We start from the raw sequence: 27,585 nt of genomic DNA on the forward strand, positions 1-27,585 counted from the left end.
AGATGGCTTTCCAGGGGAATTCTACCAAACATTTAAGGAAGAGTTAACACATATTCTCTTGAAGCTGTTCCAAAAAATAGAAAGGGATGGAAAACTTCCAAACTTCTTCTATGAAGTCAGCATTACCTTGATTCCAAAACCAGACAGAGACCCACTAAGGAGAACTATAGAACAATTTCCTTGATGAACATGGATGCAAAAATCCTCAACAAGATATTAGCCAACCAGCTCCAACAATACATTAAAAAAAATAATATTATTCACCATGACCAAGTGGAATTTATACCTGGGATGCAGAGCTGGGTCAATATCCACAAAACAATTAATCAGACAACAAAAAGAAATAAAAGGTATCCAAATCAGCTAGGAGGAGGTTAAACTTTCACTCTTCGCAGATGACATGATACTCTACGTGGAAAACCCAAAAGATTCCAACAAAAAAAACTGCTAGAATTGATTCATGAATTCAGCAAAGTTGCAGGACAGAAAATCAACGCACAAAAATCGGTTGCATTCCTATACACCAACAATGCAGCAACAGAAAGAGAAATTAAGGAATCGATCCCATTTACAGTTACACAAAAAACCATAAAATACTTAGGAATAAATCTAACCAAAGAGGTGAAAAATCTATAAACTGAAAACTATAGAAAGCTTATGAAAGAAGTTGAAGAACACACCAAAAAACAGAAAAATATTCCATGCTCCTGGATAGGAAGAACAAATATTGTTAAAATGTCGATATTACCCAAAGCAATCTACATATTCAATGCAATCCCTATCAAAATAACACCAGCATTCCTCACAGAGCTAGAAGAAATAATCCTAAAATTTGTATGGAACCAGAAAAGACCCCGAAAAACAAAAGCGATCTTGAAAAAGAAAACCAAAGCAGGAGGCATCACAATCCCAGACTTCAAGCTATACTGCAAAGCTGTAATCATCAAGATAGTATGGTACTGGCACAAAAACAGACACTCAGATCAATGGAACACAATAGAGAACCCAGAAATGGACCCACAAATGTATGGGCAACTAATCTCTGACAAAGCAGGAAAAGAATATCCAATGGAATAAAGATGGTCTCTTCAGCAAGTGGTGCTGGAAAAACTGGACAGCAACACGCAGAAAAATGAACCTGGACCACTTTCTTACACCATACACAAAAATAAACTCAAAGTGGATGAAAGACCTAAATGTAAGACAGGAAGCCATCAAAATCCTCGAGGAGAAAGTAGGCAAGAACCTCTTTGATCTTGGTCGCAGCACCTTCTTACTCAACATGTCTCCAGAGGCAAGGGAAACAAAAGCAAAAATGAACTACTGGGACCTCATCAAAATAAAAAGCTTCTGCACAGCGAAGGAAACAATCAGCAAAACTAAAAGGCAACTGACAGAATGGGAGAAGATATTTGCAAATGACATATCAGATATAGGGTTAGTATACAAAATCTATAAAGAACTTACCAAACTCAACACCCAAGAAAACAAATAATCCAGTGAAGAAATGGGCAAAGGACATGAATAAACACTTCTCCAAAGAAGACATCCAGATGGCCAACGGACACATGAAAAAATGCTCAACATCACTCATCATCAGGGAAACACAAATCAAAACCACAATGAGATACCACCTCACACCTGTCAGAATGGCTAACATTAACAACTCAGGCAACAAGAGATGTTGGCAAGGATGTGGAGAAAGAGGATCTCTTTTGCACGGCTGGTGGGAATGCAAACTGGTGCAGGCACTCTGGAAAACAGTATGAAGGTAACTAAAAAACTAAAAATAGAACTACCCTACAACCCAGCAATTGTACTACTAGGCATTTATCCAAGGAACACAGGTGTGCTGTTTTGAAGGGACACATGCATCCCATTGTTTATAGCAGCACTATCAACAATAGCCAAAGTATGGAAAGAGCCCAAATGTCCATCGATGGATGAATGGATAAAGATGTGTCATATATATATATATATATATATATATATATATATATATATATATCACACACACACACACACGCACACGCACACACACACACACAATGGAGTATTACTCGGCAATCAAAAAGAATGAAATCTTGCCATTTGCAACTATGTGGATGGAACCAGAGGGTATTATACTGAGTGAAATTAGTCACAGAAAGACAAATATCATATGATTTCACTCATATGAGGACTTTAAGAGACAAAACAGATGAACATAAGGGAAGGGAAACAAAAATAATATAAAAACAGGGAGGGGGACAAAGCATTAGAGACTTATAAATAGGGAGAACAAACAGAGGGTTACTGGAGAGGGATGGGCTAAATGGGTAAGGGGCATTAAGGAATCTACTCCTGAAATCATTGTTGCACTATATGCTAACTAATTTGGATGTAAATTTAAAAAAAAAAATTAAATTAAAAAAAAGACTGTGCAAGACAATGTATTAAGTTGTTAGTATTTGTATAAAAGGGGAGGGAAATGTTTATGTAAATAAAATTAATATATACATGTTTACAAAAGCACAGAATATTTCTGCAAGCTTTCCAAAGACACTAATAGTGGGATATGAGGGACTAAGGGACACCGAGAAACTTATTTTGCACTGCATTTCTTTGGGGCTTTTAAAATTTTATATCAATATTAAGGTTGCCAGATTTAGCAAGTAAAAATACAGAATGCAAAAAAATTCAAATAAATTTCAAATTCAAATAAATTTGAATTTCAGATAAATAAAATAAATAATTTTTCAGTATAAGCATATCCTGTGCTATACTTGGCACATACAACTAAACAATTTTTTGATTATCTAAAATTCATATTTCTAGTTAGACATCCATTTTATCTGGCAATCCCACTTATACATATATTTCCTTAGGGGAAAATCAAGTTTTGAAAATCATTTTTACTTTAAGGCCTTCATGCTTCTTGCATAAATCTCTTTACAAATCTCTAAAGATTTGAGCTGGACCCAATGACTGTGCAACAACTAGTTGATAATACTAGTTTCAGCAGGGGATAAAAATCAGATCAAATTTGGTTTTACTTAGAAATAGGACCTGATTAATTGACTAATCATTTTATTTTTCAAGAAGTTGCACTGGTAATGTGTGGGCACAGATTGTATGCAGTAAAGAATCAGTGCTTCAGGCATAAAATAGATCTTTCTGTCCAATGCAGATTATATGGCAACTAACAAGTGAAAATAAGCTTCTGGCTAAAAATAACCCAGAAAGAGAAACTGTCCTAAACGCATAAAATTTTCTAGTTATCTTAAACAATTCAACCGTGAAAGGGGTAAAACTTTATTTTTTATGTTTTGCTTTTAATCCCAGTTAGTTAACATATAGTATTATATTAATTTCAAGTGTACAATATAGAGATTCAATAATTCCATACATCACCCTGTGCTCATCATGACAAGTGCACTCTTCATTCCTCATCACCTGTTTAACCCATCCCCTCCCCACCCCGACTCCCCTCTGGTTAATCATCAGTTTGTTCTCTAGAAGAGTGTGTTTCTTGATTTGTCTTTTTTTCCCTTTGCTCATTTGTTCTGTTTCTTAAATTCCACATATGAGTGAAACTATATGGTATTTCTCTTTCTCTTATTTCCCTTAGCATTATACTCTCTAGCTCCATCCATGTCATTGCAAATAGCAAGATTTCATTGTCTTATGGCTGAATAATATCCCAGTGTGTGTGTGTGTGTGTGTGTGTGCGTGCGCGTGTGCGCACGTGTGTGTGTGTCTCACACCTTCTTTATCCATTCATCAATCCATGGACAGTTGGACAGCTTCCATAATTAGGCTATTTCATTATAGTACTGCTATAATCAGCCAGGTGCATGCATCCTTTCAGGATTAGAGTTTTTGTATTTTCTGGGTAAATACCCAGTAGTACGATTGCTGGATCATAAAGTAATTCTATTTTTCACTATTTGAGGAACCTCCATACTGTTTTCCACAGTGGATGCACCAGTTTGCATTCCCACCAACAGTGCAAGAGGGTTCTTTTTTCTCCACATCCTCACCAAAACCTGTTGTTTCTTGTGTTGCTGATTTTAGCCATCCTGACAGGTGTGAAGTGATACCTCATTGTAGTACTGATTTGCATTTCCCCGATGGTAAGTGATGATGAATATCTTTTCATGTGTCTGTTGGCCATTTGGATATCTTCTTTGGAGAAATGTCTGTTCATGTCTTCTGCCCATTTTTAATTGGATTATTTGTTTTTAGGTTGAGCTTTGTAAGTTGAGTGGGGTGTTTAGGTTGAGTTTTGTAAGCTCTTTATTTTGGGATACTGATCCTTTATCAGAAACATCATTTGCAAATATCTTCTTCCATTCTGTAAATTGCCTTTTGTTTTGTTGATGGTTTCCTTTGTTGTACAGAAGATTTTTATTCTGATGATGCCCTGATAGTTTAATTTTGCTTCTGTCTCCCTTGCCTCAGGAGACATCTAGGAAAAAAGATGCTCTGGCCAAAGGGGTAAACTTTAAATGAGCTTGCTGCAATGCTATGTGGCTGGTCACAGTCACTCAGCATCTATTTACTGCACACAAATTTAGCATCTGTCTCATTTACAGTGGCCTGGGCATTCCTGAAGGGAGCAGACAAATGCAAGGCTGTAGTCATTAGCAGGGAGTCTGTCACAATGTCAACTGGCCATGAGAGCAAACCTTACACTTGTAATCACAATTCACATTCTAGGGTAAGGTTACTGAACGAGGACTCCAAAAGCACAGAAGCATCACCCTACCCACCAATGTTAGTGCACCTATCCGACAGAAAACACTCCACCTCTTCTTAGTATCTGCTCTTTTCAAATTCCCCTTCATTTCCATAGGCTTGATCAAAAGGCATTCGTGAACAAAATTTTTATTTTCAAGTTCACATTTATGAATCTTTCCGAATTCCTTCGATAATAGAATTTATTAATTCCATTCTGTTCCCCAGAATCAAAGGAAATCAAGTATTAAATAACCTTGCCTTCCCAATATACTTGAAATGCTAATTGACAGTCCTATCATTCCTTTATAAAACAGAAAGATAAATTACCTGTCCAAAGTGAAACATGCTAAGGGGATCTCAGGGCAAGAAAAGAACTCAAATTCTGTTTTTTACCAATTCAACAACACATGGGGCACCTATGTGACTGCCATGTTGTTGGGTGGCAGAATTGGAAAAATGAAGACATGATCTGGGAACTCATGGGCCAAGCGAATAGAAGAAAAAAATAATAAGCAGACGATTAAAATACAAATGACAAAAGCAGGGCACCAATGCCAAATTAAAGAGAAAGAGAAGGCTTCCTGGAGGCAAAGAGCCCCACACAGAGTCCTGAAGAACAAGTGGGAGTCAGGGTGAGAGTCATGACTCTCAGGCCACACAGAGGCAAGAGCACACAGCTCCTTCTGCGCACTGCAAGTAGTTTCTTTTAATGTTTGTTTGTTTATTGAGACAGACAGACAGAGAGCATGAAGGGAGGAAAAGACAGACAGACAGAGAAAGGAGAGAGAGAGAATCCCAAGCAGGCTCCACACCGTCAGCATGGAGCCTGACATGGGGATTGACCAAAAAACCGTGAAACCATGACCTGAGCTGAAATCAAGAGTTGAACACTTAACTGACTAAACCACCCAGGTCCCCCCTTTAGTTCCTTATACGTGGACTGGGCCTGGAGAAAAGGAAAAACAGGTGATAAGGCTAGAGATGTGGGTACAGGCTAAATTACTACAGGCTCTGCATACCATTCTTAAAGAGTTCAGACATTTAATTTTGGTTTTTAGGGTTTTTCATTTTTTGTTCTTGTTTTTGAGAGAGAGAGAAGAGAGAGAGAGAGAGAGAGAGAGAGAGGAGAGAGGGGTTGTGGGAGAGAGAGAATCTTAAGCAGTTTCCAGCCCACCATAGAGCCCAATGCAGGGCTCAGTGTCATGACCATGAGATCATGACCTGAGCCAAAATCAAGAGACAGGGCACTTAACTGACTGAGCCACCCAGGCGCCCCTAGACATTTAATTTTGAAGTTTATTTGGTATAGTGGATGACATGGTCAAACTTTGTTTTAGAAACATCACTGTGATAATGGTGTGGAAGACGTGTAAAAAGAGAAACTGGAAACAAGAAAGCCAGGTAAGAGGCATTTTCAAAAACAGACATGAAAGTGAATAAATGAAAATGAGAGACAGATTCAAGAATTAATGAAAAGCTATAAGCAACAGGACCTGGTAATGTGGAAGCAAGGACGATGAGCCTAGGATGAACCCCACATTCCTGCTTGAGTTTATGACTGGATAGGAATATCAATCACCAAGATACAGAATATGAGAAGAGGGTGTGGTATGACTGTTCCAGAAATCAAGATGGGTCCTGACCAAGAGTTTAAAAGGCTGAGTTCTAGTACTTTATAATGCTGCTATCAACTGAACTTATCCCCCAAAATTCATATGCTAAAGTTGTAAACTTCAATGTGATTGTATTTGGACGTAGGGCTTTTTGGACATACTTAAGATTAAATGAGGTCATAAGGGAATGGTCCTCATCCAATAGAATTAATGGTCTTATAAGAGGAAGAGCTATTTATCTATCCCTTTTTCCCCTCCCTCTTTCCACATGCAAGTACCAAAGAAAAGGCATGTGAGGACACAGTGAGGACGTAACTATCCACAAGCCAGGAAGAGTTTTCACCAGACACAAAACCCTACTAGACCTTGATGTTGGACTTCCTAGCCTCCAGAACCATGAGGAAGTAATTTCTGTTGTTTAAGCTACCTAGTCTGTGGTACTTGTTATGGCAGCCCAACCTAACTAATACAGATTTCAACCTTTCCACTGCCTCTGCTCCAAGGAATATGCTACTGCACACTATTCTACATTCTTCTCTTCCACCCATAACCAGGAGAACAAGGGTTGGGCTCCTCACTTGAGGGAAGACAATCTAAGTGCTGACCTGAAAGGCAGAACTGGGCTAGAGTCTCTCTCTTGGGAACTGAAGAGAAACACTGAGAGAATAAACGAATAGTGAAGTTAGAGTTGAAAAGATAAGAGGATGGATAATTAAAAAAAAGGCTAAGATAAAGCACAAGCCTTAGTTATAAGAGAACAAAACAAATGAGCTGACAGAGACATAACACAACTGACATGAGAGTGACAGGTATTCCTTGTGAGATCCAACACAGCCAATGAGAGGTAAACAGAATAGCTGGTCCATAAGATGCACAGTCACTGACATTCATTCTTACTGTGAACCTCATTTTGACAGAAATAATTTGTATGAGGTTCTGTTTGTCCCATTCAAATACCTACCAATCACAGCCTGTTTGGGTACAGCATCACACTATCACACCCCAAAAAAGCAATCCTTCCAAGCATCCTGCTTAAGAAGTACCCTTGCTCCTTGAACTACTTCATTTGGACACACTAGTTCCAATAAGAATTTGAGGGAGCTTTCAGGCAAAGGTAAATTTAGTAAGACCACTGAAATAATTAAGAATCTTACAGAGGGGATAGTTACATCAGAAAAACAAAGTATAGGGAAGCAGCTGCTATGGCAGGTGAATAAAATACTATGAAGTATTCAGTTTTGTTTTGTTTTTAATTTTTTTAATGTTTTTATTCATTTTTGAGAGAGAGAGACACCAAATGTGAGTGGGGGGGTGGAGCAGAGATAGAGGGAAACACAGAATCTGAAGCAGTCTCCAGGCTCTGAGCTGTCAGCACAGAGCCTGATGTGAGGCTCAAACTTGTGAACCACAAGATCATGACCCGAGCCAAAGTTGGACACTTAACTGACTGAGTCACACAGGCGCCCCGAGTATTCAGTTTTGACCAGAGCCTGAGCAAAGCCACCAGGTTCCAACCAAACAAAACAAATCCACTGTTGAAAAGGCATATAAGATCTAATTGACAAGGCTTCATTTTGTAAATACCTTACTAAATGTGAAAAAAACACAAATAATTAAAATATTTCTGGCTTCAAAATTCTAGTCATAGAATAGAAATATTCACTTCAAACTCCACTAGAAAAATAAGCCAAGTATGCATAGTATGCATGTTAAAAGATTTAAATTAACAAAAAAAAAAAAAAAGAAAGAAAGAAAGAAAGAAAGAAAGAAAGAAAGAAAAGAAAGAAACCAGAAATGGATATAATTTATAAACCAGGAGAAAAAAGATGTAACAAAGAATACTCAAGCAATCTGAAAGAACTTGGGAACAGAGGGGAAAAAAAATGAAAAAAGGGAAAATCATAGTCAATAAAAAACACAAAACAAAGGGACTAAAATAAATTCAAATATTTGTATTCACAATAAATATAAACAGGCTAGATTCACTTATTAACAATAAATTCACAATCCGGGGCACCTAGGTGCCTAAGTCAGTTAAGTCTCCCATTCTTTTTTTTTTTTCAACGTTTATTTATTTTTTGGGGGACAGAGAGAGACAGAGCATGAACGGGGGAGGGTCAGAGAGAGGGAGACACAGAATCGGAAACAGGCTCCAGGCTCCCATTCTTGATTTCGGCTCAGGTCATGATCTCACAGTTTGTGAGATCCAGTCCAGCATCGGGTTCCACACTGACAGCATGAAACCTGCTTGGGATTCTCTCTCTCCCTCTCTGTCCCTCCCCAGCTTGCACTCTCTCTCTCTTTCAAAACAAACAAACAAACAAACAAAAAGGAATCCAGATTTCAAACATGAAATTTAGAGTTGCAGAAGAATTTGGCATTGTTTACCTATATTAAAAAATGTATACACACACACACACACACACATATATACATAAATGAAATAACAATATATGCTTACATAAAAATATGTATATATACAGACTTTCATTATATTCAACAATGAATTAAAAGGGCACATTCTAAAATCAATTACAGTATAAGTTACTTTTAGGTGTAGACAGATAAAAATGATAGTCTCAGATCACAGAGAGATCCAAAGGGTGCCTTAGCTTTCTCTATCTTTTTAAAGAAACTATACTTTTAAAATATTTTTATTTTTTTTTTTAATTTTTTTTTTCAACGTTTATTTATTTTTGGGACAGAGAGAGACAGAGCATGAACGGGGGAGGGGCAGAGAGAGAGGGAGACACAGAATCGGAAACAGGCTCCAGGCTCTGAGCCATCAGGCCAGAGCCTGACGCGGGGCTCGAACTCACGGACCGCGAGATCGTGACCTGGCTGAAGTCGGACGCTTAACCGACTGCGCCACCCAGGCGCCCCTAAAATATTTTTAAAGTATATATGTAAAAAGTACCCAGGTTGAAATATTTATGAATAAAATTGTGAAATGTCTGATTTACTTCTAAAAAATGAAAGAGGACAAAAGCAACAGGACTGGCCATGAACCAAAGGCTGTTGAAACTGAATGATGGACACGTGAGGATTCTCTATAATAATACTTCACTGTGAAATGTACATTTGAAAGTTTTCATAATAAAAATTAGAAAAACCTGGGCAGTAACCATGTTAAAATGTTAATAACTAATTTTGGAAAATAGAACTAGAGAAGAGTATTTCCTTTTTTATAATTCACAATGTTTTTCAAACCCCTCATTCTTGCTCAGGAAAAATAAAAAAAGATTTCACCTCAAACTACTAAGTTACTTAGAAAAAAAATGTCATTGATAAATGCTGCCAGAAAATAATTGTCGCAGACTATATTATTACTTAACTCCCGTGAAAGGAAATGAAATATTCTGAAAAGATTTCTTCAAAAATTAGTATCTTGTAAAGAATTTTCATTTTTATCGTTAAAAATAAGGCTTTAGAGGCACCTGGGTAGCTCAATCGGTTGAGCTTCCAACTTCGTCTCAGGTCACGATCTCGCAGTCCGTGGGTTCAAGCCCCACATCGGGCTCTGTGCTGACAGTGCAGAGCCTGCCTGGAATTCTCCCTCTCCCTCTCCCTGACCCTCCCCCACTTTACTCTCCCAAAAATAAATAAATCTTTAAAAAAAACAAGTGTCTTTATTCTGATTTCCTGATGGCTACTCAGATGCTAGTTTTACCAGTCTGTTTTAGTAAGAGCCTTACTAAAGGCAAGTGAGAGCCTAGTAAAAGCAGAAGCTAATGGCTGTGGATTAGCCCACTCTGTGAGAGAGAGAGCAGCAGGGCAGGAAGTGATGAATGACCTTTGCTGCTCTACTTCGGAAGGCATATACAGTGCAGATGCAAAGGCCCACCTTTGGAAATGATGGGTGAATCCAAGAGAGTACACATAAATATAAGTCTGTTTCAAGTAAGAGAAAACTTATTTATCTTTCATGTATATTCAAATGACAATTCAATGTAATAATCAGTCACGTATCTAAGCTAATACTATAAGAGAGAGAAACAGCAAATCAATCCACAATTACATAGACATACATAAATCAAAATCATTACTTTGACCAAGAATCCACATACTTTAAACAAGTTTTGGTGAAAATAATATCGCCTCATTCCTTTTCACAGTAATTTCCTAACAGGGCAAAAAAACCTACTGAAAAGGAAAATACACATAATACAGAAATTGGAATATTTTGTTACAGGTAGATTTTCACAGTACAGTTACACTAACAAACATGCTGATTAAACTTCTTTTGGTTTTGAAAGTTATTTCCTTTTATCTTTAAGACCGTTGGCTGGCAGTAAAGGGTTCATTATGCCTTCAAAAAGTATGCACATTCTATCCTTAACTGCAGATTCCCTAAAGCACACACTTACTTTATAAAGACATTTACCAGATTCATAACCACTTCCAGAATTACACACTTAAATCATATTTTGTGATGCTTTTGAGTTAATTTCCCCTATTTGCTACATGCACCAAAGCAGGAGTCCAATGCTGGTGTTGAAAGGAATGTCAGAAAACATCCGGCTCAGAGACAAGACAAGCAGAAGCTCACCTCACAAGGAGGGGCTCCACAACAAATCAGCGGTGTGTCTGGGATTAGAGCCTCAGGTTGCCTGCTACTATTACTCAGCTGGTTATCTGAAAGGCCGAACTTTCTCTTTAAATTTATTAGACACATCAATTCTGTCTGTAATCTACTGTATTATATTTATTTCCTTTCTCCTCACCCTCACTCATAACTTCACACACACACACACACACACACACACACACACACACGAGAAATACGGACTTCACAATACCTGCTCTCTGGGGACCCATTTTTACATATTTTCCATGCATACTGTCCTATCTTAGTACATCCCCAGAAGGACAGCAGCCCTCCCCCCAAACTGTGAACTCACCCCAAACATGGTGACTCAGGGAAAAGATTTAGATGCTTCTGAAAATGCACATTCAGCCCCTTCTGTTTCTCACTCCCTAGTTAAACTCAGAGGAATTCGGATTGTTGGGCAGTCTGCCACGATTTGCTACCACATTTTCAGTGTTACGGACCAACATGCAACAGGCCAGCATATTTCTTGGACAGAACCAGACTGGAGGACCCCTCCAAGGGCTGCCCTTGCAGGGGAACAACAACGGGTCGGCATCAGACTCCAGAGGCAGGTACTACTCATAGAGCACTCACTCCAGGCACAGAATTTTCTTGAGGGAAACCAAAAATGCACAGAAGGATTAACTTCAGGCCACAGAATTCTCAGGTGCAATTCCTGAACTGGCAACATTAATCCTCCAGGGAAATTACTCCGGGTTCCTGCCTCCTGCCCTTTTGCCTGCCGGGAGCGAGGCAATTCTCCAGTGGACCGGAAGCAAACTGTATCCTTGGTGCTTAGAAAAAGCATGGATACTCCAAGCGTCCCCATGGGACCCTGAAACACAGCCCACAGCTGCTGTTAGGACTTGTCAACTGCAGGAGGAGGTACAGAAGTATCTGTCATTTCTCAGCTGCCCTCTCAGAGACAGGACTTTCATTGAGTTTGTGAGATCTCAATGACGATACCCAGGCAGAACAATATACAGCTTTGTCAGCTGTGACTGAACAATTCCTCAGGGTAAAGCCTTAAAGGACAGTATAGAGATGTTTTCAATGCAGACTAAACTGCAGAAAGGCAGGGGCGGGGGAGGAAAGAATATTATAACCCTACTGTTTCAACTTCGCTCCCCACCCAACTACCTCAAGTTCATGCTCTTCAGCCAAGATCCATTTTCTAGGGCTTTTTCCCATCACTTTTCAAATAACTCTACTTCTGCCATTTCCCCATTGTTGTCCCTTATGGTTTCTTCTGTTTGGGAATCTTTTCTACAAAAATTAGGAGGACTGCAATCTATCATCATATCGCCTACTTGGCTATCACGAAGCTATAGATATTTTTATCCTTCCCCATCAATCAGTGCCTCCTAAATTCAGTTTGTGGCCCTTATGATCTCCCCCTGTTGAATCTGGATATGAACAGAGATAAAGATTATAAACTTTACTCAGAAAAGGGCAGGCTCGGGGCGCCTGGGTGGCGCAGTCGGTTAAGCGTCTGACTTCAGCCAGGTCACGATCTCGCGGTCCGTGAGTTCGAGCCCCGCGTCGGGCTCTGGGCTGATGGCTCAGAGCCTGGAGCCTGTTTCCAATTCTGTGTCTCCTTCTCTCTCTGACCCTCCCCCGTTCATGCTCTGTTTCTCTCTGTCCCAAAAATAAATAAACGTTGAAAAAAAAAAAAAAAAGAAAAAAGAAAAGGGCAGGCTCAAATTTCTGATAGGAAGTCCTCTGGGAAGAGAATGGCATATTGGAGGGATATTTAATGTGGCTTCTCTTCTCTCCTGTACTTTGCTTGGGGTGACTAGTAGTCTGCATCCCCCGGTGGCCTGGTTTCCTGGTCTGCACACAGAAGTACCATGTGTGTACTGAGAAGGGCTGCTGAAAGATTATGCTTTCTCTGAGCCCATTTTTGCAATTCTTTTCATGAACCAGTTCAGAACCCTTAAATTCAGCTGAAAGAAGAAATCAATGTATGTTTTTGCAATTATTAATGCAGCATTTCGAATATCTTATCTGAAAACATAAGAAAATTTCCTGAGTTTTTACTCTTTCCATAATATAACCTGCTAATACCACATTTTACAGATGTGGAAGTAGAAAGTCAAAAAGATTACTTTCTCAAGATCACATAACTCAGACTTTTACTAAGCAATCATATTTCGATAGCCACTATTATGCAGGGGTACCAAAAAGTCTATGTAATAAAACATCAACAATTATCTGAAACTATCAATCAAAAGTAATCTAATTCAGCTACAAGAGGATTTGGGGACAGAGAAGAAGAAAGAAATAATAGGCTTAAAAGCCTTATTCAATCTGATTGGATGTCTGTTAGTAGCTTCCCTAAGTAACAAAGTGTTTAATTTTCCATGTCATTTTGCTGATTAAAAAAAAAAAAAACTTGGGGCGCCTGGGTGGCGCAGTCGGTTAAGCGTCCGACTTCAGCCAGGTCACGATCTCGCGGTCTGTGAGTTCGAGCCCCGCGTCAGGCTCTGGGCTGATGGCTCAGAGCCTGGAGCCTGTTTCGGATTCTGTGTCTCCCTCTCTCTCTGCCCCTCCCCCATTCATGCTCTGTCTCTCTCTGTCCCCAAAATAAATAAACGTTGAAAAAAAAATTTTTTAATAAAAAAAAAAAAAAAACAAAAACAAAACTTTATTCCTCAGGTATAAATTGACTACCAAATACTCCCTTCAGGAGGCAAAGTTTCCAAACATATATTCACCACTGATGTCTAAAATGTAAACTTGGTTGTAATCCATAAATTAAAGCAATAACTTGTCATTTGGGGCCTTTAAAAATATGCTATTCAGTAAAAAATAATAATAAAACTGCATATAAGAATTGATTGCTATTGCATCTACTATAACAGTAATTCTCCCAGGGAATTAAATAGTCTCCATGAGTGACTATTTTTGGCAATAAACTAACATTATGTCTACTGTAGGAAATGAAACTATTTATGAAATAGCCTTCCTGTATCCCTGTCTTCTTAAACAGAGCATATGTGCTTCACACACATACATTTCCTTTAACCCTACCAACAGTTTCATATTAGATACACACATTTTTAAGTAAGAAAATTGAGGCTCAGAAAGATAAAGTGTTTCCCCGAACCTGATGAAGCTTGTAAGCAAGAGAGCTGTCATTTAAAATGAACCCAAGTCTGATCTGATTGATATCTGACTGATATCAAAACTAAGACCTTTCCACCTCATAGCTCTGTGCTCTAATAAGACTACTGCAGATAAGAAAATAGTTATTTACCTTCAGATTATGTAGCCCCAGGCGCCTTTACTTTCAGAGTTCCCAGAATACTTTATAAAGCCCACTTACAAAACCACTATACCTTTTTATTAGTTGTAAGATCCTGAGCTGCTGTTGTAAAGTGGACATTTACAATAACACTCAAAGGGACTGGAAAAAATAAGCAAACCAAAAGCTACTATTATTATTTTGTTTTCTATTAGTGTGTGGACGCTAATCTCTCCATTTTGCTACTTCCAATTTTCTATCAGATTAATCAGGTTTATTAAATCAGTAACTCTTTAACAAATGAAAATCCAGCATTTCTGAACTCGGATTTGCAAAGCACAATAAAGAAAGCACACAGCTTTCAGGACATTTCTTTCCCCATTGCTGAAAACTATACATACTTTTGTACTGCTGAATATCCCCCAAGTCACCCCCAACAATACTTCAAAGAAGTAGAAATGAATCCAACCATTGCAAACTCAAATTCAGCTTACACAAAGAACTGTCACTTAAGAGTATTATGTTGTCTTCCAGAGAATACAGATGGAGAGAGAACAGGTCTGATATGTGGCAAGACAGAGATAAACAAATAGGGCACGAACGGAATAAAAAATAATGAGGTGAGGAAGCTAAAATGGAGAAGAGATAGAAAACATGGAGGGGCAGCAAGATAATTTACAAAACTCTGAGAAAATTCCTTAGCATTCACTAGCCTAATAGGAAGTGGGACAGGGTGTTAACGGAGATTCCAGACGCACAAGAACTGAATCACTTCCCCCACCAAAGTGAAATCTGATCTCAAAGGAAAAACTTCAACTCTATTTTCTGTCACCAACCAAGTAATCATACACAGTAACAATCATTAAGTCTGAGTCACTTTCCTTGTAACTAGCTTGTCAATAATATCCCGTAAGATAAAGTGTGTGAAAGTATGGAGAAAATGAAAAGTGCCGTACAAGCATTACACATTATTATTATTAGCATCAGTATGGTTAACTGATATTGTCCTAATTTTAAGAAAATTAGCAAAAGGGCGCCTGGGTGGCTCAGTCGGTTAAATGTCTAACTTCTGATTTGGGCTCAGGTTATTTTCTCACAGTTCGTAGGTTCAAGCTCCGCATCAGCTCTGTGCTGATAGCATGGAGACTGCTTGGGATTCTCTCTCTCTCTCCCTCTGTCCTCCCCTGTTTGTGTGCAAGTGCACTCTCTCTCTCAAAATAAATAAGTAAACATTAAAAAAAAAAAAAACAAGAAAATCAAAGCAAAAAAATTTATCCGTGTGTATGTGTGTGTGTGTGTGTGTGTGGATATACACACACACACACACACATACACACAGCATTATTTCACCAAGTTTTAGCCACACACTTATGTTCCCCTAAACAGATTTAGCATGAAATATTTGCACAGGATCCTTCCATTCTCAAATAAATAGGCACTCTCACATCTTATTTTGTATTCATAATTTTGTTACGTTTTTATTCAAGAGGGCCTCCCAAAGTCTACAAATTGTAAGCCCCCACAATCTGTATCTGCCTCTATCAGATGGACAGATACCTAACTTCTGAGCTCTCAATTTAGTGGAAAATAGTTAAATAACTACACTGCAATGGGATATGCTAAATTCTGTGAGAGTACACTGGAATCCAATGCTCTCAGCATGTATTAGAAAGAATTTGGAGATGTGACATGTGAACTGTCCCAAAGAAGGCACAACCTAGGAGTTCTGCCTAGAAGAGGCAAGGACATGAAGAGGGAAGGGCATGTCTTGCTAAGAAAGAAACCACAAAGAAACCAGAGAATTTAAATGACAGGAGTTCTATAGTACAGGGCTCCCAAACTAGACAGGAGCCAGGAAAGCGATGTTTCAAGCCTCCTTGGGCCCTTGCCCTGCAGGTGAGGCAGTGCATATACATAGATACCCAGGACTGGGGGTGGGGCAGGGCAACTAAAATTCATTTCCTAGAAAAACAATTTTGGTAATAGGGTAAGTAATTTATGAAAAAGACAAAGAAATAATGATAGCATAATCACGTTAGGCTGTTAAAACAGACCAACAGAAAAATAATACAGGCCAAGATTAAGGCAAAGACCAGAAAAACAAGGAAATACAGACACATTCATTAGAGGGAAAGGAAAAAATTCAATGACTACTAGATGTGTTCTGGGGGCAGGCAGACTGAGTAACAGCAATGGAAGTTGACTCGCAATGTTTCTAATTTGGGAAACCAAGAAATATTGGGACATTGTTAGCTTAAACAGCAGAAAGAGAATCGTCTTCTATTTTTTTAGAGGAAGGGGCGGAAATACACTCCTGTGAACATAACCAGTTTGAAATGTTTCTAGAAAATAGGAAACATTAGAATTTAAGCTCTATGAGGGCAGGAATTTTTGTTGTTGCTGCTGTTGTTTTCGTGGTAGTGGTGGTCCCTTCTTTTCTCAGGGCTATATCCCCAGAACCACAAACAGTGGTGGGCTCGGATTAGGCACTAACTAAATATTTGTTGAAAGAATGAATCAACTACACATGTGCATCTATGGAGAAAAGAACTTGGAAGACCTAAGAGTAGGTGATCACTAGCCTCTGGGTGTCGCTGAAGATAAAAGACATTAGTCAAGAAGTAGGTAGGGATTAACAAGGAGAGAGAACTAAAGTTGGAACCCTGGGGAACATGAACATTTTAAAATATAACTCCATATATAAGAATTATTTTAGTGGTAAAAATCAATTAGAAATAAAGACCCTTCAACAAGAAAGTGAACGAGGATGTTCAAGGAGGAAGGGAGGAAGGGAGGAAGGAAGGAAGGAAGAGAGGGAGGAAGGCAGGCAGGCAGGCCGGCCGGCCCTTCATGCTCTATCACTCTAAGTACCATATGCATAAAGCACCCACTATGGCCAACACACTAGGCAAGGTTATTTGTGATACTGATATAAAATAAAGCTTATTTGACCTCACTTTGGTTCCTAGACCAATGTGAAAACAAATTACTTACAGAAGATAACCTTAATAAGATCAAATTAACAACAGGGTGAGATCAAAGTATTTTTTTTAAGCAAACTCCACACCCAACGTGGGACTCAAACTCACAACCCTAAGATCAAGAGTTGCATGCTCTACCATTGAGCCAGCCAGGTGCCCCAAATCAAAATATCTTAGCCATCAACAATCATCTGTGAGGTAAATTAAAAATCCTAGCAGAACTGGGGCACCCAGGTGGCTCAGTCAGTTAAGTGTTCCACTTCGGCTCAGGTCATGATCTCACGGTTGGTGAGGTTGATCCCCACATCAGGTGAGCTTGAGACCCACTTCAGGCTCCGTGCTGACAGTGTGGAGCCTGCGTGAGATTCTCTCTCTCTCCCTTTCTCTCTCTCTCTCTCTCTCTCCCCCCCTCCCTCCCTCCCTCTCTCTGCCCCTCGCTCACTCACGCCCATTCTCTCTCAAATAAATAAAAATCCTAGTAAAATCTTTATTTCTTCAAAAACAAAATAAAGTCTACATATACAGAAAAGAATATATTTAAAAAATATAAAATCAGCTATAATCCTCTTATTCACCTCCAAACCAAAACAAATTCACCTTCAGATCATTTGTTAATTGAATATGTATACAGTCAAGAGGAAAACAAAATTTGTTCATAATAATAAAAGCAATGTATTACATAATTGGAACTAAAGAATGGCTGGAGAGAACCTTGTATTGCTCTGACAGCAAAGAGATGTCATGGTCTAAATCAGCAGATAAGCCTGTCAGTGGTAGTCTACACTGCTGAGAATACACTGAGGAAAGTCAGCAAAAGAGATGACAATTTACATCTTGCTGGCAAGATTACAGGTATTTCGGATTAGGGAAAACTATAGAAAGAAATCCAAATTCATATGAACCTATCCAAACATGAAACTTAGCCATGTAAGATAAATAAGCATGGACCAACTCAATCCCCTAATTACTAATTGACAGAAAACTGTTAATAGGCTACACTATTTAGTTACCACATATAATTCCACAGGACTCACTAGGGCCATCCTGACAACTGGTATTTTCTCCCTGAAAACATTTTAAGAGGTCTTATTTTCTTTCAATAAACATGACTATTTGCTTCTTAATTAACTCAACCACAATTTAACTACATTCATTAACAGTCTTTTACTATGGTACTCAAAAGACTGTTAACATTAAGATTATAAACCAACTTTTACTTTTGTAATAACCCAGAGAACACATCTGCCTTAAATGTTGTTTGAGTTTTGTTTTGCTTTGCTTTTGCCATTTAATTTCAATTGACTAAAATTAAGAGACAAACATATAAATGTTAAAAGCGGCCCCCAAAATCCGAGTGATGCCAACAAGAACAACATGTTTTCACAATATAACGATCATCCTCTCTCCAATTCTTGGTACCTTTGACGATGTTAGTTGTAACGTGTACTGAATGGCAATTATTTAGATAATCTAGGCACCAAATTACAATTTAGCAAATTTACTATATGATTGTCACATAAATCTATCCCAAGAAATCACAAATAAATTCATCAAAAACTATAAAAACTACAAAAAGATATGCAAATAAGTCAGGAGAATTAGGCAAGCAGTCTTAAAGTTTTGAGCTCAATACTGAAACTGACTTCACAAAGTAGGATACATAGGCTTGTGGAAAGCCTCAACACTCACGTGACCTTTTTTTTTTAACTTGATATCTTTAAAGACTAGAAAAATTTTAAATCTCTATTTTACAATTGTTAGTTTTTTTTACAAAATATGTAATTTACATATTTTGAAATCTCAAGTAATCTTATATAAGGGCATTTAAATTTTAAGTTTATCCAAAAGAGGCATGAATTTAAGAGTCAGTAATACTGTCAAATACAAAAGTCTAACAAAACAAAGTCAAAACCAACAACAAATACAACACAATGAATAAAGTGCAGGAGAATTCTAAACCATCTTTTTTAAGTTTATGTATTTGGAGAGAGAGCAAAAGCTTAAGCACCTGAGCAGGGGAGGGGCAGAGAGCAAGGGAGAGAATGGATCCTAAGCAGGCCCCCCACTGTCAGCGTGAAGCCCCAAGAAACCCTGAAATCTTGACCTGAGCAGAAATCAAGAGTCAGACCCTTAACTGACAGAGCCACCCAGGCAACCCGAAACTATTTCTTTAAAAAAAACCTCTGAATGGTATATCCATTCAGTAAGATGAAATAGTACTCAGCAATAAACAGTATTAAACTATGAAGAGAGGCAACATGGATGAATCCCAAAACACAAAGCAAAAGAAGTCAGATAAAATGAGAGAATATCTTGTATGACTGCATTTATTTAAAACTCTAGAGAATGCAAACTACTCTGTACTGACAGAAAGATCACTGGTTACAGGAGATGGGTAGGTAGGGGGGACAGGGAAGTTTTATAAAGGGCCATGAGGAAACTCTTGAGGGTGACGAATATGTTCACTATCTTGATTATGGGGATAGTTACACGGGGGCCAAAATTCAACAAACTGCACTTTCAATATATGCAGTTTGTCACATCAATTACAAATTACACATCAATAAGAAGGAACTAATGTAATGAATGCTCTGTCCATAAAAAACAAAGGCCAGTTTCTCAGTGAAAACCAGAAAAAGAAAACAAGTGGCCTCTGGCTTCCTCAAATAGCAGTTTCTCTTTCTTCCCAAACATCAAATTACCACAATAACACTTAGACTCACACAACAGCCTCCTACATGTCCTCCCTCCTTACCCTAAACCAGTCCATTCTTCAAGGTCACCACCAGTTTATAGCCTAAGGTCTCTTTAAGAAGTTTGTTATGTGCTGAACTGTGTGTCCTTCTTCCCACTGCCCCAAAATTCATGTGTTGAAGTCCTAACCTCCCATACCTCAGAATGTCCTTGTATTTGGAGACAGGGTCTTTAAAGAGGTAAAATTAAATGACATCATTGGGGCTCCCCTAATCCAGTATGACTGGGAGACACAGGGAGAAGATGGCCATCTACAAACTGCCAGGAAGCAATCCTATGTTGATCTCCAATTTCTTTGAAATCCTGTAACTTTAACATGTGTAAAACTTTCTTATTCTTTCCTTTCTTTGTGTGACTACTTTTTCGACCAAGACAGTAAGCTTCTAGAGCAGTATCTTATTTGACGTTCTCCTCAGTGCTTAACCCAATGCAACATGCGTCCTAGTCCATCTATTATTATCTACTGAACAAATAACTACCTCAGATCTTCCCAGAAAATATTTCACAGGAAGGCAATGGATTATTTAAGTAGAAGTAGTTCTTCATCTCCTTATTCGCCCACACAGAACCCCACTATAATTATTTAACCATAGTATATCCACTTTACCATACTAACCCTAATTTACAAGAGAAAATAACACCTTTCTTGTTATAAATAAGGGGTTGATAATGTATATAGCAATGTAACAGTACCAAATGAATTCCTACTTTAGGCCAAATGTACTTTAAAAGCACATACAGCTGTTTGGGAAATACAACGATGATAAAATACATCATCAGTCATATGTCCCACTAAGAATTGTATGGGAAGTTTTCTGCCTCTTCATTTTGAAGTATAGGATCTCTCTCTGGAAGATGTGTTGTTTGCTCAAGCATGTATGGGGACATTTCCAGTCCAACACATCAACTCTGCTTCAAGATATTTTATGAAATTCACCAAGTACTTTGTACATATTATAAATGTACAAAGTGGAACCAACCTGCAACTCAACCTAAGAGAGTCAGGTTAAGATCTCAGACTTGGAATGTAATCTGAACAAAATAATCTGCCTTTAACTCAGGGCAGTTAGTTATCTTCTGTACAATTCACTGCTGAATGCCAGCTTCTAAATCCCTTAATCTTAACTCTAGACAATGGGTCCACTTCTTCATTTGTAAGGGAGAGCCTCCACACGCCAGCAGCTAATGGGTAAAAGCCTGAATCAATGCAAACTTACATTTCAAGGATTTCCACAAATCTGAGTACTCCCACCTTGCAGTGAGACAGTAAACTCTAGGGACAGCCTCCACTCCTTCATGATATATGTGCATTTCAAAGGTATCTGAAATGCAAAGAAGTCTTTAACGGTCAAACAGGGCAATGTCTATGTAATAGGAATTTGGAGCACACTAAACGCTGCAACGGACATCTTTCCCTGCCTAAGTCAAAAGCAACAGGCTCAGACAATAAAAGGAAGAAGTATTTGGTAAAGCGAGAAAGAAAACCAGAAACGAGGGGCGCCTGGGTGGCGCAGTCGGTTAAGCGTCCGACTTCAGCCAGGTCACGATCTCGCGGTCCGTGAGTTCAAGCCCCGCGTCGGGCTCTGGGCTGATGGCTCAGAGCCTGGAGCCTGTTTCCGATTCTGTGTCTCCCTCTCTCTCTGCCCCTCCCCCGTTCATGCTCTGTCTCTCTCTGTCCCCCAAAAAATAAATAAACGTTGAAAAAAAAATTAAAAAAAAAAAAAAAGAAAAAAAAAAGAAAACCAGAAACGAGACATGGGAAATGGAAAGAAGAAAGACCAATGGGAGCCAAAAAAAGAAGAAGAAGAAGAAGAAGAAGAAGAAGAAGAAGAAGAAGAAGAAAAGGAACACATGTTAGAGGCATGTACACATATGATCAATCTCTTAGTAATACTGAGAATAAACTTCATTATTTTTTGTTTCAGCAAATGTTTAGGAAGGAGGAGTGAAGAGTCAAGCCTCCCCAACAAACTGGCTTTGTCTCAAGTGGTAACTTCCCTACAAAAAGGAATCTATGATGCCCCCCAACCTCTGCTCGTCTCTACCTAAAAACACAAAACTATAATTTCAACCTGCTCAGGTAGCAGGGCAGTAAGATGTCACTTGTACTAACTGCAGAACACCCTGATATTTGGCTATCTATATTAAAGTAACTACACACACAATTTTTGCCAATCAGAAAACCCACTGTATTCCAGATTCTGACCCAGAGCAATACTGAAAGGTTAAGAAATCTTTTTGAGAGTGAAACTTGGAAATGAAAAAAATCCAACACATTAACTTGACTATTGAGGAAAAGTCAGACAGTTCAAGGGATACCAGAAACAGAGAATGAAAGGCAATGAGATTAGACAATGTACCCATCACAAGAGGGACCATTTAAGCAATACTTTTAAAGGCTGCTCTGCGTTGACACTTTTTTCTGTAAAGAAAAGAGTAAATATTTCATACTTTGAAGGTTATACATCTATGTCTCAACTATGCAACTACTCAACTGTCCCACTGCTGCTTTGAAAACAGCCACAGACAGTAAAAAATCACCATACACGATTGGAATGAGTGAGGCTGTGTGCCAATAAAACTTTACTTATGCACATTAAGATTTGGTTTTCACATAATTTTCACATGACATATTATTCTTTTGATTTTAATTTTCAACCATTTAAAAACGTACAAACGATTTCTAACTCCTACACTTTATGGGGAAAAACAGGCTGCTGCTGGCCATTATGGCCTATGGCCCTTAAGTTTAGAGACCTCAGCTTTAAAAGACCCTATTATGAACTCAGGGCAGAAATAGAGCCCAATCCAGATAGACCTGCCCATTTGCAAACTAGCTTATTAGCTAGCTGGAAATCTGAGGATCCTTGACAAAACTATCCTCACCACTCTCTAACCCTCTCAGCCCCTCTTTCAGGCAAGGGCACAGGTGCACCCATCCAGAGTTTTGCATTGAATTAGAAGTTCAAACCTAAGAACTTGGAAGTTTTGTCGGTTTTTTACATGTACCAGGCGCTAAAGCATGTATTATACAAATTTAGCTGACTCGGCCCTCTAAAAAGGTTCATTGTAGTCACCTATACCCACATTCAACATATAAAAAGTCCCAAACCCCAAACCATAATCTCATTAAGTTTTTAAGATAATGCCCCCCCCCCAACTCCATAAAAGGTAACCTAAATGAGAGGTGTCTAGGGAAACACAAAAGGTATATTTACACCACGGCTGTGCACCAAAGCTCGATGACAGCATCTAGACACTTTTCAGATTCTTCCCCTCTGGACATGTAAGGAATATGGAGAGTATTCTTTCTAGGCTGAAGTCATGGTCCTCTTATCTGATGCTACCAAAGAAACCCTAGCCGCCACCGGCACCCTCCCCACACAAGGCATGTAGCGCCCACGCCCTGGTTCTTCACAAGCTGAGCAAGCTCTGCAAGCCCCGCCCGCTTGGATGGAGATGTCCAGCCGCCCCCGACTCGCCCCCAACCATTGCGCAGCGGCGCCCACCCCCCAGTCCCCCGCTGTCGCCTGGCCCCTCCTACGTTAGGCAGTCCCAGCCTGAATTCCCAAGTGATCTGCAGGAAAGAATAGCCTGGCCTCTGGGCCTCCGCAAGGAACGCAAGCAAAAATGTACACCATCACCACCCCCGACACACACACACACACACACACACACACACACACACAACTTCCAAGACACAAAGCATCTCCCGAACCGCGCTTCCCGAGAAACATCCGGCTAGGAATCGCAGACAAAGGGGCCCCAAAGACGCGGGGTAGAGAAAGAGGGTGGCAAGAGCAAACTGATCCCACCATGGGGGAGGGGGGGGGCAGCGGATGAAAGGGCACACGATCCGCGGGGGATTGGGGCGGGTACCAATTAACGGAGCTCTGGGGTCCCGACGACTAGGCTGGAGACGCCACTCTGGGGGGCCTTTCTCCCCACCCGCTACCCGCCTGGCACAGCATAACGCTAGAGGAGACGTCCGGCCTGGACCGCGGCCACACCAGCGGCGAGCAACAGGCTCCCGCGCCCCCCCACCCCCACCCCCCGAGCACTGGCTCGCGCGCCAGGCCCGCCGTTCCCCTTCCTGGCACCATCCTCGGGCCCCTCCAGGCGAAGAAAACGAAAAAAAACTTTTAAACCGTTTTAAAAGAGGGGGGGTGGGAGGGCTGAAAGGACTGGGACTAGCGCTCGGGGGCCATGCAAACAGCGAAGGAAACTTCCAGACCCCATCCTTTTAAAGAGCCGGAGGAGCCGCGGCTTCCCGGTACGGCCCGGCCGCGCGGGGTGGGGCGAGTGCACCCCGCCCGCCGCCCGCCCCGCGCGCGGAGCCCCCGGCGCCCGCGCACCTTCCCGGCCGGCGCGCGCGCGCGCAGAGCGCGGGGGCGCGCTCCGGCCTCCGGGCCCGGGCCCCGGCGCCGCTTACCCGGCTAGCGGCGGCCGCCGCGGGCGGGGACGCGGAGCGGGAGGAGGGCTGGGGAGCCGGGGTCGCCGGGGACTCGGGTGCCTCGCCTCGCTCGCGCTCGCCCTCTTCTCTGCTGAAGTAACGGCCCGGCGGGGAGCTCCGGGATAAACACGCACAGAAACTCACGCGCGACCGAGAAACTTAATCCCGCCCGGCCGGCGGCGGCCCGACGCCAGTCTCGCGCTCTGCCGCGCCCCCCCCCCACCCTCCCCTCCCGCGCGCGCCGCACTTGCGCCGACCGGGACTGCCGAGGAGGAGGCGGCGGTGGCGGCGGCGGCGAGGCCGGAGCTGCCGGGGCTGCGTGACGCCTGCGGCCGGCGGGGCGGCGGGCGCGCCTCGGCCAATCAGGGGGCGCGGCCCAGCCCGCCGGTCCTGGGGTGCGGGGAGTGGGTTCCGTGCGGTTGCCTGGGGAAATACGGAGCTCCCCGTTAGATGGGAATATCCAATAACAAGGAATAATTATTTTGGTCAAGTGTGGCCCGTGCAATGTTTGGGACATACGAAACATTTATACGAAAAAATTATTCATTGTTTATCTGAAAATCGAATTTAGCTGGGCGGCCTGTGGGAACTGGTAGCCTGTATTTATAGTTTTGAGGTCTTATTTTTTTTTTTTTTTTATACTTTATTACGTGGACTGCCTTGTGGATGCCTTCTATATGGGTAGCTTAGGTAAGTGGTATGGGATGGTGACGAGAAGCGCTTTAATGAGGCATGGGGCGCGGAGACGAATAATCTCACATTCTAACTTTCAGAACTTGGTGTGCTTCGTAGACATCCAATTAACAGACAAAAGCAGTAAACATCAAAGAAGGGTTCAGAATCGCACGGTGCCAGGAAAAAACCTACTCATTTCTATGTTGTGCCATTAAAGGATGTTTCTGATACCCTCAATTCCTGAGTCCCAGGACCTTGGGACCTTTCTTGGAAGAAAATTGCTCCTTGTCTCCAAACATAAATCTAATATTAGGGCATACATCAAAGATACTCAGAAGTCCAATTTAAAATATTTACAAGAATTTCTTTTAATATCCTGAATTAAAAATTCCGATTTCTTTGACAAACTTGTAATTTTTTTTTTTTGGTCTACTAAAAATAGTCCATTGTATTTCTCCAGTATTCACCAAATATTTAAGGGGAAATACAATTTTTAAAACATACAGAGCTGCAGAGGGAGACTGATTTGAGCTATGTTTAATGAATAAGCTTCAAATTAGATCACTTGCCCGCAAATGACTGGGAGTAAAATGAACTCAAGTGCCCTGGGTGGAGGAAGCGTCCTTGGCCCAAGACCCACTGTGCTGTCTCAAAAGTCGGCATCAGCGTAGATTTGCCCACTAGCGAATTAAAAACACTGACTAAATTTCTTCAGCATCTGTGGATATCCATCTCCTCTGGGTCGTTTGGAAATGAAAGTGAAGTTAGGATTGAAGGGAAAACTCATCCCTTATATCTTCAACACATCTCTGTGTTGTATAATCTTTCAATCAGCACGCTCAAATCTCATCTTGAGAGAGCGAGAAAGACAGGCAGGCAAAAACATTACTCTCCAGCCCATCTCTCTTCAGTTACATTTTCTCTTTCCTTCGCTATTAGATTTCTTGACATCAGCTAACTGCATCCTGCCTTCTTGCCCCATCAACTGCACTGAAAGGGCTTTTGCTGGACACCAATAACCTTCCATTACCTAAGCCCAATGGGTATGTTTCTCTCGTCATATTTCTTGTCCTCTCAGGTGCATTTATAGCTGTTGAACCCTCTCTTGAAGCATTACCCCCCCACCTCATGATTCCATAAAACCAACTGTTTCGCTCCTTCTTATTCAGGGGCAGGTGTGTGGGACCTGAAGCTTATATAATTTGCGGCTCTGCTTTAAGAAATGAAAACCAAATATATCTTTCTTTTGAAAACTTTACAGACATATGTGACCATGCAAACACATTGCAAACGTTCTCCTAGGCAAGAGAAAGACCCAGAATCCTTTTTATAAAGTTTTATTTAAGTTTTATTTATCTCTACCCCTCGTGTGGAGCTCAAACTCATGACCCTGAGTTTAAGAGCCTCATGCACTTCTGACTGAGCCAGTCCAGCACCTCTGAGAAAGACCCAGAATCTTAGGCTTCATTAGCTTCAGAGTAGATCTGCTTCTGACCTCGGGCCGCTCTTCAATCTCCGTTGCCAACTAACCTCCTCTCCCTAACGTTATATGCTGGAGTTTCTCAAGATTCAGTTACTGGTCCTACGTAAGTAAGTTGATTTTCCCCTTCAGCTTATCATCTATTGGTCAAAGATTCCTAAATTTTTACTTCAATCTAGCTTTCTCTATGTATCTGAGTGTTTACTTGACTTCCCTGTTTGCCTGTCTCAAACCTACATTATCCAAAATGGAACCGTGATATTTCTGCTCAACCTTGGTCATCTTTCACAGTTCAGTGTCTCAGTGAATGGACCTACCATGGATGTTATTCAGAGTCCCACAAATTAGTATAAACCCACTGTGCTACATTCCCCTTGTATTCTATTGCTTCATAGTATTTGTCCTACTTTGTAATTATATAGTTAGTTTTATAATTGCCTATGCAGTGGCTTTATGCCCCCTTAGTCCACAAACCCCAGAACAGCAGGGACCAGGTCACTGTTTCATCCTCAGAGACCAGCAAAAGGTTTCACAACTGGTTAATGTTCAAATGACATAGACAAATATATGACTGCAAGAATGAATGATTCATCTGCCGTACTTCTGTGTTCTCGCCATAGACTCGACTCATCCATCTCAAGGCATCCCTTTTGGAAAGGATTCTCTTATTGCTTACAAATTCTGAAGGATTCCTCTTCTTTGAATAGTAAAGCATTGCCATTTGTCATTTTCCAAATCTGGTCATTCTCAAAGGCAAAGGAAATAAGTGCATGAAATGCTAACCGCTAGGAAAGTACAGGAAGGGAACAAATCTGAATACTGCAGGTATTCTGAGGGTCTTAAAAGGTAAAATGACATCTGTTCTATTGAACTCTAGGGGGAAAAGCCCTTATTAGAGGGTAAGATTAAGGAATTTCCTTTTCTGATTTAATGCAAGTATATAAACGAGATTAAAACAAAGGATTCTACCTCGTTTCAAAAGACACTGTTGCTCTGGTCTCATTTCGCAAAGCGAATCCTACATGCCCCCTTTAAGAAGTGGTATATCAGAGGACAACAGGCATCTTGT

At 40.5% G+C, this 27,585-nt stretch overlaps 1 protein-coding gene across 21 annotated transcripts in view; it reads right to left on the reverse strand.

The window, feature by feature from the left end:
* MPDZ (multiple PDZ domain crumbs cell polarity complex component) overlaps positions 1 to 24,690 on the reverse strand; it is a 164,342-nt gene extending 139,652 nt beyond the window's left edge. For 10 of the 21 annotated variants that reach the window (XM_045469443.1, XM_045469457.1, XM_045469452.1 and 7 more), the window contains exon 1: positions 24,341 to 24,554. The gene's annotated coding sequence lies outside the window, so the exon portion shown is untranslated. Of the gene's footprint in view, positions 1 to 24,340 lie in introns of all 21 variants that reach the window. The other 11 variants (XM_045469459.1, XM_045469446.1, XM_045469456.1 and 8 more) reach the window with 6 other exon arrangements.
* Positions 24,691 to 27,585: the final 2,895 nt, after the last annotated feature.

This window comes from Leopardus geoffroyi, chromosome D4 (genome assembly GCF_018350155.1).
Source record: "Leopardus geoffroyi isolate Oge1 chromosome D4, O.geoffroyi_Oge1_pat1.0, whole genome shotgun sequence".
In the NCBI taxonomy this organism is placed as follows: domain Eukaryota; kingdom Metazoa; phylum Chordata; class Mammalia; order Carnivora; family Felidae; genus Leopardus; species Leopardus geoffroyi.